The sequence below is a fragment of the Athene noctua genome, chromosome 2 (assembly GCF_965140245.1).
Source record: "Athene noctua chromosome 2, bAthNoc1.hap1.1, whole genome shotgun sequence".
Lineage (NCBI taxonomy): Eukaryota > Metazoa > Chordata > Aves > Strigiformes > Strigidae > Athene > Athene noctua.
Genome location: NC_134038.1, coordinates 163484342 through 163496364, shown reverse-complemented (window position 1 = coordinate 163496364; position 12023 = coordinate 163484342).

Sequence of the window (12023 nt, the reverse complement as noted above, 5' to 3'; positions counted from 1 at the left end):
CATCTCTGATTTAAATTGGTCCATGTGGGATTTGTGTATCCAAATTAGGTAAACTGTATTTCCAGGGACTTACAGTTGTGTAAAAGGAACAGGCTTTAGAAAACTCTTTTCTCTTAGGATATTATTAATAGCAGGAAAAATTAATAAATATTGTTTTATAGGTTTAATTAATAGAGCACAGGTGCTCTAGGAACAATACTGACAGTTTAAGCAATTTAGAAAGGCTAGGCAATGAAAAGCTAGACATTGACTAAGTATATGTTAAACAGAACATTTTGGGTATTTTCTTAGAAGTCTAAAGGTGAGTTATGATGAAGATTGTTCAGAAGATAAGTAACCATGATGACCGAAGACTGCATCAGTGAACAGTGGTGTCTGAAGAGGAATTGGAACGGAGGATAAGAACTAGTTGAAACTGTGGAATACAATGGACTTTTGAAATTGGTGATGAATTGGGAGATGAAAGTTCCTGGAAAATCACCAAAGACTCTTTGTACTGTATGTTATACCCTATATATAGAGCGTGCTTTTTGTTAGCTGTTGCCACTCACTGAGGTGATGGCCCAACTCCTAGTTGTTACTAAAGCCAGCCTAGAGGTACCCGCAGACTGGTGAAATCCTTTAACAGTTGCTTACACATACAGCAGGGAAGACAAGAGTGGGGAACATACAGATCCTTTTCTTAGAAGTCCTAGGAAGTGGCAAGCATATCATTCCCACCACTAAGGTACTTTCTTCAGCATGTTGTCTTTCTTCTAGTGTCTTCTCTTTCCTAGGGGAGAACAGTGGCTGGACTAGAAAGTCAGTGCGATGTTTGCTCCCCTCAAGGGCCACCAGACGTCTGCCATGGGTGTGCAAACAGCACCAAAGAGGCAGGTGTGTTTTCAGTATTCATGTGCTAAGCCTTAAGGCAGTGAAGACTTCCTTTGCCCTTATAGTAGATGTGCTATTGACAACCCAGACCCAGTTGTACAGGGTTAGCTGCTTTTTTTTGGGTGGCAAATACCACATGGAGTGAGAAAATCAGGGGAGTGGCCTGGTTACAACCCTGTGGTTCAGACGTTGAGGGAGATGGGTTTTTTGCCTTGATGATCTTTGAATTTCTATCACAGTGAGGGTCCCAGTAGGCACAGTAGTAAGTAGCAGCATCATCTGGTATTACATCTTTTATTGTAAAAACACATCGATTCTGGCTAGAAACTGTTTCAATCATGTACCTGTCTGCTTGAAAGCCACTTTCAAATGAAGCCTTCCCTCCTGAATAGAACAGGAGCCTCTCTGGACCTTTACCCTCCTTCTGTTGATACCAGTGTATGACAATGCCATCAAAACTTGCTGTTGATGTTTGAATTTCACATGTCATCCGTGCACTTTTTTTGAACTTTGTGATGGATATAGGGCTCTGCACGGGAATTTCTTGTGCAAATCCATCTAGGAAAGAGAAAAGGAGGAAATGATGTTATTAGCTGAAATACAGGGATTTGGGAAGATGCCTGTTAGCACAGCCATGGGTACTCTGTGAGGAAAGATAAGAAAGTAAGGAAGGACTTACAAGACCAAGCAGCTGTGGCCACAAGTGCTGCCAGTAGCAGCATGTTTGCTTGTCACTCTCTGCTGTCGTTGAGAGTCAGAGGAGGGTGAAGGGGACCCCAGATGGGGACAGCGTTGTGTTGGAGAAGGAGGTGACTCTCTTGAGCGGTCTTCAGCGATGAGTCTTCTGTGTGCAAGCAGATGGGGCACATTTACATAAGGCTGTAGTCCTGTCTGCTCTTCAGGTAAATATGAGAAACATTGGTAAATCCAAGGATTGTGGCCCTTGAAAAGTCAAGCCAGAGCCACTGAGGAAGGGCTGTGAGTGAGAGCAGCTCTAGCTGTGTATCAGGGCGTGAAAGTTCCAGCCCAGAGGTCACCCCAGTGGGCGGTGTGCATGCAGTCACCCTGAGGGGTGAGAGGAGGTGTACAGTGCCTAAACAGGCATTCCCCCATCCTTTTAGGGACCTCCTTTTGCCACCTCAGCTTAGTCACCCAGGGGCATGTCCAAGGGCCCCTGTGCTGGTGCTGCCCTCCACCGAAGCAGCTGGAGGGCATCAGCCTGCAGCAACCGGGGCAGCTGCGCTGCAGGGACGCGCCTCCACTTTGGTTTCAAGTTCAGGAGGAAATGCACAGCCACAGAATTTTGGTTTTGACTCTCGGATGAGGTGCAAACACTTCTTGGAAAGGAAGACTGGAAAACAAAAGGACATCAACAGACATCACAGAGGGGCATCTCGATGAGCAGGGTTGGTGCCATGGGGCACTCCTCTGTGACCGGTGAGCCTGGGCTGCATCTTGCCAAGCCAATCGTGAGGAAGAGGAGCTGCTTTGGCCTCCCCACTGCTGGCAGCCGGCCACATGCAGGAAGCCAGCAGTAAGCACATGTTGCTAACTGTCTTGGAAAGATGCCTGTGAGAGCAGGGGTGCAGGGAGAAGCAGGTGAGGAGAGACACCTGCCTTTGTGTGGTGGCAATGGAAAGGGCCCCTCTCTTCCCAGTAAATAACGGTGGGAAAGTCTGTTTAATTTTCTGTCAGGCCACCCTGAGCAGAATGAGGAGGAGAAGTGACTTAAGGCCTGGCAGGCACAACAAAGCGACAAGAAAGAGAGAACTATGAAACAGAATTTAAGGTGAAGGGAGAGAGATGCAGCATCTCATGATGGTCTCCTGCATGGGTGGCTATTGTTAATCAGAGTGAAAACTGCATTGGTAATAGTATCTGAGGACCTGAAATCAAGACCTTGTTTCCTGTTGCCCAAAACTACCAGGACATGTATAAGGACAAGTAGCAGTACGTTGCCACTCTTCTGATCACACAGCAAAAATCTGTCAGGTGCCTGATCTCAAATTAAGAGAAAAGGAATATGATACTGAATCTCACACAACTGAACATCTAAATTACAGGCACCAGCTCATGGTCACTGCAGCCAAGACTGTTGCTGACCTTCACAGCCCCAACCAGTTGTCCCTTTTTGTGAGTAGAAGGTCCAGCAGAGCACCCTTTGTTGGCTGCTCAATCACCTGTGCCAGGAAGTTGCCATCAATGCATTCCAGAAACCTCCTAGACTGGTTGTGAGGAATCCTCACATCCCACAATGTGAAGACAGAAGGCAAGCTGACTGAAGTTAGCATCTGAGGTCACATGTACTACAACCTGGTTTTCAAATAGTTAAGGTGGCCAGTATATAGCAAGGCCATAATCAAATCATACTGAAAATTTAGCAAAAACAATGCTTAGAGCCTGTGGAACTGTAAAACCACCAGTATCAAGGTATTTGTGCTCATTTTTTAAGGTCCGTATGCATTAGAGCAATATCTCACAGAATACTGAGCGTGTGCACTCTGTCCTAACTAAGGAACTTGGAGACACAAAACTATCTCTGTTTTCTGAGTTAGCTGTCAGGCAAATGCCAGCTTCCCTAGAACTAGTCTTTGATTGTAGAACCTGATGTGTAAAATTCAGTACACTTGACCTGAAGGGCCTGACAGTCTCTGCTTGCCAGGGGCCTAGCCCATGGCCGAGGTTTTCCATTGTGTCCTGGACACATCAGGTGAGAAACTGTGACAATAAAATTAGGTTTTCTGGGCTGTTGTAGGAATTTGTAGTGTCTGAAATGCAAAGGAAGAGAAAAAAAAATAAGTGAAGGAAGGAGTGTGTGTGGTCTTTTATATTCATGTATTTTTTTCTTTTTTAAGAAGCAGCACTGAGGGGATGGAGATATGTTTCTCTGCTTAATCTAAGGATTCTAACAGAAGAGAAATTAACAGCTCACATTTGTTCACACACAGAGACAGGCCATGTTCACTATCAGGCGAGTGGTTTCAGCACAATCAAACCTCCATTTTAAGAGCAATGTTTCATATATTTACCCTAAAGTGATTACAACTCTCTGGTTCCTGGATGTTGCAGATATGTGTGAGGACTGAAGTGACATGCTGATTGCTAGCATCATATATTTAACAGTTGCCAGTTGTTGACAGTTGTTGGTTTTCCTACCCTGCTGCAGAAAATCATGACAGAGGGGTGGAATAGGGAAGTATCTAATTCTCAGCAGAGTTCAGAAAGCAAAGTGCCTTTTTGTACAGCTTATCCTTGCCCGTCTAATGCTGTGATGCCTCGATAAAACCAATACGCACAGTAGTAAATGCCAGAATCCCTTGGGGTTAAATAATCTATAGTGAGACCATAGCGGAGCTCAGTAGGATGCTTCTGAACTTGAAATCTCCTTTCATCGCCACTGTTATCAAAAACAGGTGACTGTCCTGACATGTACAGTATCCTCTTTGGTGGCTCTCCAGAGAGATGCTTGTACCAGTGCACGGTGGTTTGGATGCTCATTCGGCATTCCATGCTGACAGAGCTGCCCTTCATCTGCCTCTTCAGTGCTGGGGTTTGTGATGGAGGTGCCTGCGTGTCTCCACCTGGAAAAGAAGAAGCAAAGAAATTGTGTGAGGGGAAGAAATTGCTGGAGTTTAGAGCCAGGACTGTGTTCTCTGCAAATAGGAAGGAGAGGAAAAAAGGGCTTACGGGACCAAAATGAAGTTGCAAGAAGGACTGGAAGCAGCAACATGCTGCCTGTGTGGGTTAAACCTGGAAATGAAAGAGAGACAGAAACATTATAAAGCCCTTCACGTGGAGAAAGCATCAAATGGCTGGAAGGAGGAAATTACTCATTTGGCACATCCAATGGTCTTCAACTCACTACCATGGAGGGGGCTGAGTTTACTGACAAGCTAAACCACAGCGCTAGCAGTGTAGAAAGGACCTAAAATGCTCCATCTGAAACAATTTTTCTCTATTTATCTCTTACATTCTTCTCAGACTTACCTGCTGAACTCACATATAAAACCTCAAATTGTTCAATCCGTCCCTTCCCAAGGATGTTCTCCTCTCCTCAGATACCCCAAAGCTGTCCCAGAAATGCATTTCATCAGCCTTTCCTAGAATATACTGCCTCCTTTGGTAGCATAAATTGGATTATTCATAGTGAACTATCATCTCATACTCTTTCTTAAAACAGCTCCAAAATGTCTGGTCAGCCTTATCCAGGTACTCCAGACACAGTGAAGTGAAACCAGGGTGAAGTATCGTTTGCCAGTTATCAGGCCTAGCATAAAGGACACAGTCAGCATAAAGATGAACCAATAACCAAATTGTATTTGATACAAAAGGGTCAGTACATGGGTGAGCGCTGGGGGTACAAACAAGTCAGTCAGATTATACATAATGGACATCAATCCCACTGACCCCAACAACGACACTGCATGACCAACAATGGGTGGAATAAATAGTGACATGCAGTTTCCCATAGAAGGGACGGGAGACAACCGAGTCAACAAGCCAAACACATAAGACCAAGGAAGCCACACACTGAATCTCTACACAGCCCGCGTTTACAAAAGCCAGATCTGACTGGAGCCCAGTCCCAGGGAGGCAGGAGGTCCTTCCCCAACAGGGAACTCTGCACAGGGCATCCACCTCTGTCCTGGGTTGCAGTGTATTCTATTACCATCCTCATGAGCTGTTGAAATCAGGTGGGGCAGTGTTTCCTTGCTTGCCCCCCCCCCCAGCCTATCTTTCTGTTAATGGCCCATCAATGCCATGCAGCATGACACATTACCCCATTGTGAGATGCTCCACCCAGAGGGAGAAAACCAGCATTCCATCCTGGATATAACCTGAGATTCTGAATACCAGAGACGCTCTCTTTTCCACTGGATTTCCAGAGGAGACGAGCTACTTAGTCACCACTGGACTTTTCTGAGGAAGAGCAGATCTTCTTTCTACAGGATCACTGCTTCGGGGGGACTGCAGCCACCATTCTACCAGACTGCTACCACCACCCTGATTAACAGGGTGTCAGGTAGCATCCTGACTCTGTCAGTTTAACCCAGTGTTATCTGCCTATATATATATTTTTTTTTTTTTTTTTTTCTCCTCCTCTTTTTATTTCCCTCTTAAATTGTTATGCTGACTTGGTGTCTCCCACTAGTTGGTTTTCAAACTAGCACAACCTCACAGACAGACAATACCCCTTCCTGCAGGTGGTCCCAGCTTTTATCCCTAGGTGGGACACCTGACCCTTGGTTACTGAATGCAGACCCCTGGGGCTCATTTACCCAATGGCTCTGTCTGCCAGGCCGGCCCCACCCTGGAGGGAAGCCTAAAGGCAAACTCACCCCCCTTTGTGAAGGGCTGTGGGAATCACTCATATGTCAACCTTAATTTGGGGCTTGGGGTTGAAACCCCAGCATTTCAAGTATACATGTGTCCCAGCCAACTGTTTGCTGCCTTCTACTTTCCCTCATTTCTGAGCCCTGAAAAGGTGCCTTACAAAGACTTCATAATAATGGTCCCTTCGGCAGCAGCTACCACACACCATGGTTTTCCCTAAGACAGATTTGTCATTTTCTGACCCAAAAGAGAGAATCTACTCTGCATCTTTTTTGAGTCTTTTTGGCAATAGCAGTGTACATAACTAAATCTCGTCTCTCACAGTGTGTACGGAAAGTTCATATTCTTTTGTTGTCCTTGTGATAGATACATGAATTTGTGTTGGCTCCTGTAGTGTAGATGTATCTGCATAGAAAGAACAAAAACCAAATCATAAACGTGGAGTTTACCGACTTGAGGACTCTGTCTTTATTATTAGTCCCTTTAAGTGTGAAAGCCAGAGAGGAAGGTATCTTCCAAGGCCAAACTAGAGCTGCAAAAAGAACCTGCAGCAGTGACATTTTCAGAGAATATGGCTGGGCCTGTAGGAATTTAGTTAATGAACCTTGGATGGGGGATGGACTGCCGTTGAGGAGAGGATATGACATGCTCTGGTTGCATGAAACACTCACACGGACATGGGATTGTGAATACCATTGCCACTTAAGTGAAATTTCACAGTGGCTTTGCTCCCAGCTGTCTGGCTGAGCAGTGCTGTGTCACCATTTCCTATGTTCCCTGCTCTAATCTGCAGCTTTCTCTTGTAAACAGTCTTCACAACCACGTCTTGGGACCGTCTTTTCAGGCGTTGCCCAATGTAACAGGTCCTTGCCTGTAACAAGGGGCCCTAAGGGGTATCTATGTGAAAAGTAGTCATTGTCATTCATAACCATTAAGTTATGGGAAGTGGGAGTGACCAGTGATGAGTATCACCAATATTTCCATCATGACCTGGATTTGAAGTCTCCCAGGCCAGACATTCAGTGCAAATACCATCCTCCTACGCTCCCTCTCTGCCATCACTTCATTTTTGCTAGTTCAGACTGTATTTGGGAAAGTACCTACATTATTCAAAGACAATCTGTGTTACTCTATAATTCAGCTGTAATACATCACCCACAGGGGTGCTCAAGCACAGCACATTATACCTGCTGAGTTGTAGCACGCTGCATTTCTTTGCTGTTTGCTCTGTCCTTTATTCATACTTACATACTCAGCATGAATCTGTTGGGTTGTTTTAGAGGGAGGAGGGTGCGGTGGTTGTTCTCTGCATTTGACAGAACGCCTGCTGCTCAGGGTGCAGGCAGCTTTCTGTACAGACTGCCTGTGGTCTGCTAGTTCTGTGGTACTGCCAGTAGGCACAGTAGTAGGTACCTTCATCGCTGGAGTTGATGTCCTCGATTGAGAACGTGCAGACATTCGTACCTTTCTTCGAAGAAGTATACTTGTTCCTATAGGAATCGTCATCATACAAGGCTGAACCTGATCCGATACACAGAACCCGTTCAGGAGCTTTGGGGGGTATATGTCGGTACCAATGTATAAATGCAGTCTGGAAGTCAGATATGCCCACACTTTCACACTCAATCCATGCAGTTCTAGTTTGCCCTCTGGTAACGGATACATCATTCTGCTTCAGAAGCACTTGTGCTTGTCCATCTAGAAAACAGAACAAAACCACTCTTTTAGTCTACTATTCATTCACACACACGAATATGGGATGTCTCCTGCCACTGCCCCATGCCGTGGTGACAAGGGGAACCTACAAGACCAGACTGCAGCCAGGGCCAGGGCCAGGAGCAGCAGCATCCTGAGGGCTCTTGCTGGTGTCTGCCTTTGGGAGGAAGGTGATGGCTCTCCTGTCCCAGCAAGTATAGAGGGCTGAGGCTGAGGAGAGGAAATGACTCACATGGGCACCATCCAGAGAGGCTGCCCTGGTGTCAGGTGGGGGATGTTGAGATAAAGCAGCCTAACTGAACACCAGTAAATGTTAACAGTAGCGTTACAGCTTTTACACAAGTGGCACAAACTCACCTTCTCTCTCTCTCTCATACACACACACACACAATTACTTTGTCTCATTTACAAAGTAATTTCGTAGTCTGAATCAAATTTCACCACTGCTTTTAGACTAGTCAAAAGCTGCTAAACAATGCCTGGGGCCAGACACTTTTCCTCAGGTGCACCGTCAATAAAAGGGAGAAAAATGAAGAACCTGGAACTTAGGGAATTCGAGGGGTATGAAATTACTGCTCATCACACAGAAAAATATACAGCAGCCATTTGAGATCTCAGAAGCAGGATTGCTGCGCTTGTAATTGGTCCTTGTCACAGGTAAGGTGAGATGCTACATCCCAGGGTGGCAACCCCAAATGTACCTTGTACCAGAGTCTAGGAGTACTGGGTCCTTTGGGATCAGAACACAGTGGTCCTGCGATTTTAACGATCAGTTGTTCAGCCATAAGAATCACAGAATCACAGCATCATTCAGGCTGGAAAAGACCCTGGGGATCATCGAGTCCAACCCTCAGCCCTACTCTGCAAAGTTCTCCCCTACCCCACAGCCCCCAACATCTCATCCAAACGATCCTTAAGCCCCTCCAGGGATGGTGACTCCAGCCCCTCCCTGGGCAGCCTCTTCCACTGTCCGACCACTCTTTCTGGGATAAAATTTTCCTAACATCTAGTTTCAACCTCACTGTTGCAGTTGAAAGCCATTCCCTCTTGTTCTGTCACTAATCACCTGTGAGAAAAGGGTTGAAATAACTTAAATTCATGTCTTTCTGTTTGCACAATGGAAGTATAAATATCTGTTGTATAGTGGCTGTTTGTTTTGCAGGCTTGCTGCCATGTTGGATGAGAAGCCCCACTGCAGTCAATTGAGAAACTTGTGGTTTAACTTAAATGAAGGTTTGATCAGGTCCAGATGGAAAACAAAGAAAATAAACCAGGATTCTCTACCAGCAGAGAAGAACAAAACAATCCTGAGTAGTGCCTCACGTTTACTTTCACTTGTATCCTTCTGTTCTGCCACACAAATAATGTAACTGGGGATTTATTCCAAAGATGTACCTTGAAGGGTAGTGGGAATGGAAAGGTTTTTCCTTCCTTTAGCTAGCGCAACCTACCATCCTGTAAATCCACCCAGAAGCAATGCGGCCAGAGCTATGGAAATGCCCTTTTTATTGGTAAAGTGAAATAACAGCTCTGCTGGTGCTGGCTGCAGTGTGTGTCTGCAAAGCGCGCGCTAGCTCAGCGGCGCCTTTGGTGTCTGCCTGCCTGCACGGTGTGTCTGATTCAAGGGAAAAGGAGGGTGGGGAATGTTCCTGCATGTTGTCAAACACTTCAGGATCTGGTTCAGAAAGCAGAGCACGTCTTTGTGCAGGTCCCCTATGGTTTTCTACTTCTGTGCATCCCACCTAGCACAGTAGTAGGTACCGGAGTCTTGCAGAGTTACTTTGCTCACTGTCAAGGTGCAGACAGATTTGTCGAGGTCCTTCTCAATACTAAATTTCCCCTCATCGGACTTGTTTTCGAGGAAGAGCCTGGAGGACATGTAGGCAATGCGCTTGGGAGCTGCGTTTGGCCTCATTTGGTACCAGTGAATGAAAATGTTGTGAAAATCAGGATCGGAGACGTGGCAGTTGATTAACACTGTTTTTCTTTCTGGCTTGGTGATGGATATGGGGGTTTGCTGCAACACTTGTGCAGAATTGCCTGTGTGAAAGAAAGAGAAAAATTAGAAACATGAAGCTGAAATAAAGAGAGCTTCCCCATTGCCACTGATGGATGTGGAGCCAGAAGGATAAGCAGGACACAGACAAGAAAAAACAGCTGCCAGGATGAAAGCTCTCAGCAGCCGCATTGTCACTGCCCTTCTTACAGCTTCCTTACAGGGACAGGATCAGGGCCAGACTCAAGTGGCGGTGAAGAAGATCTGAGTGGCAGAAAACCATCCAATGAGGCTGTGCCAGCTGCAGATGTGTTAAACAATGATGCACAAGCTGTTTCCATTGATTAATACTCAAATAGAAGGCAAACAATAAAATCCCCCCAAAACACCCTTGTAAGAAGAGAGCTCACTACTGAGGAAACCTTTTTTTTTTTTTTTTTTTTTTTCTTGTTTTCCACAGGGAATTTGCTTGGATGATGAGCAAAAAGTCACTGTGGGTTGTTCTGTTTGTTTGTTTTTTTCTCAACATAGGATTTATGTGTGCTAGCATTTAAAGTCAGTTCTTCATACCCAGATGTTTAAGGTGCCTCAGCTATCAGAGGATGGAAGAAAAGAGATGCCCCTCGAAAGCAGGCTAAATTGCTGCCCTAAGTCACTGAGATCAGAAAGCATTTCTGGGAAATTGCTGCTGTGTCTTTTTTCATATGGTCTCGTCTAGGCACCTGCTGTTGCCTGCTGCTGGCAGGAGAGCGCTGGGCAAGGAGATCTGTAGGGTTAAACTTTGACTCTACTTCACGATGGTGCAACTTCCTTCTGCCTTTCCTTACAGCTTAGTCATCTAAAGCAGCTAAACAGCGCTTCTATGCTGTTTTTCACAACTTGTCACCCTAATGAGCTCCTGCAGGCGAGTCCAGCCTGGCAAGCAGGACCCTGGACTCGGGTGAGCTTTCCAGCCCTTGGGAGAACACAGGAGGTTTCTCTGTTTGCTGCCCAGTGGTTTTCTAAGGCTGTGCAGCCCCAGTGAGCACAATAATAGGTAGCCTGTTGCTGCTTTGTGATTTTATTTATTCTCAGAGGACAGATGGACTTTCTCCTTCTTGGTCCCAAAATTTTCTCTGTGAGATTTTTCGTAAAAATAAGGATCCCCCAGTTACGCGTACGGAATGTGCTTTGGAGCTTCTCTGGGTTCTTGTTGGTGCCGGTGGATGAAGGTATTCAGAAGGTCTGGCCCAGAAGAATGGCAGCTGATCCACACAGTCGTCCACACGGCTCTGCTGGTGGAAGGTTCTGACTGCCTGAGGCTTTGTGCAGCTCCATCTACAAGGAAAGCAGAGAAGCAGCACTGTCGTGACAGCAGTGACCAGCCCCAGAGGCTCACAGACTGGGACTCTCCCAAGCCCCTGTGACTCACATCTCCAGCAAAGGGCTGAGGCAGCCAGAAGCACCTGCAGCAGCAACCTGTGCACCGCAGGGTGTGGTGCCTGCCTCCCTGAGCCGGCCAGGAGCAGCGTCCGTCCCTGGCAGCAGGGAGCAGGCGCCTAAGGCAGAGAAATGAGTGACCCAGGTTCCCATCACCCACTGGCACCTCCTTTAACTGCCTCGAGCTTTCTGGGGGCCACAAGAGATCTCCTCTGTCTGCGTATGAGAATTTCTGCAAGTGGTGGTTCCCTGCAAGTGGTGGTACCCTGAAAATGGACACCACCACCCACAGCAGCTCCCAAAATTAAGCCCCGTGTGAGCCACTACAGATTTTCTTTAGGGAAGCTGCCTCGTAACCTGCAACAGAGACTGTACCACAGTCATAAGCAAGATGCTTCAGCAGTTCATTGCCCCACTCTTACACCTTATTTATAGCCTGAGTTTCCCTTGCTTTACTCCTGCTGGGATATATCTATGCTTGTCGTAATGAGAGCGCTGTTCTCTCAGACTTATCTCCTAGATAAGCTCCTAGGCAGAGATCAGCTTAATTCCCTAACTCTTACTGACTGAGGTGTTGGAGGCTCCAAGTGTAGGATGATTTTTTTATCTCATGGCATTACCTCTGAAGCTCTTCTTTTAACAATTTGCCCCATTCATTTTGGACCTTGAACATCAAATGGGATCC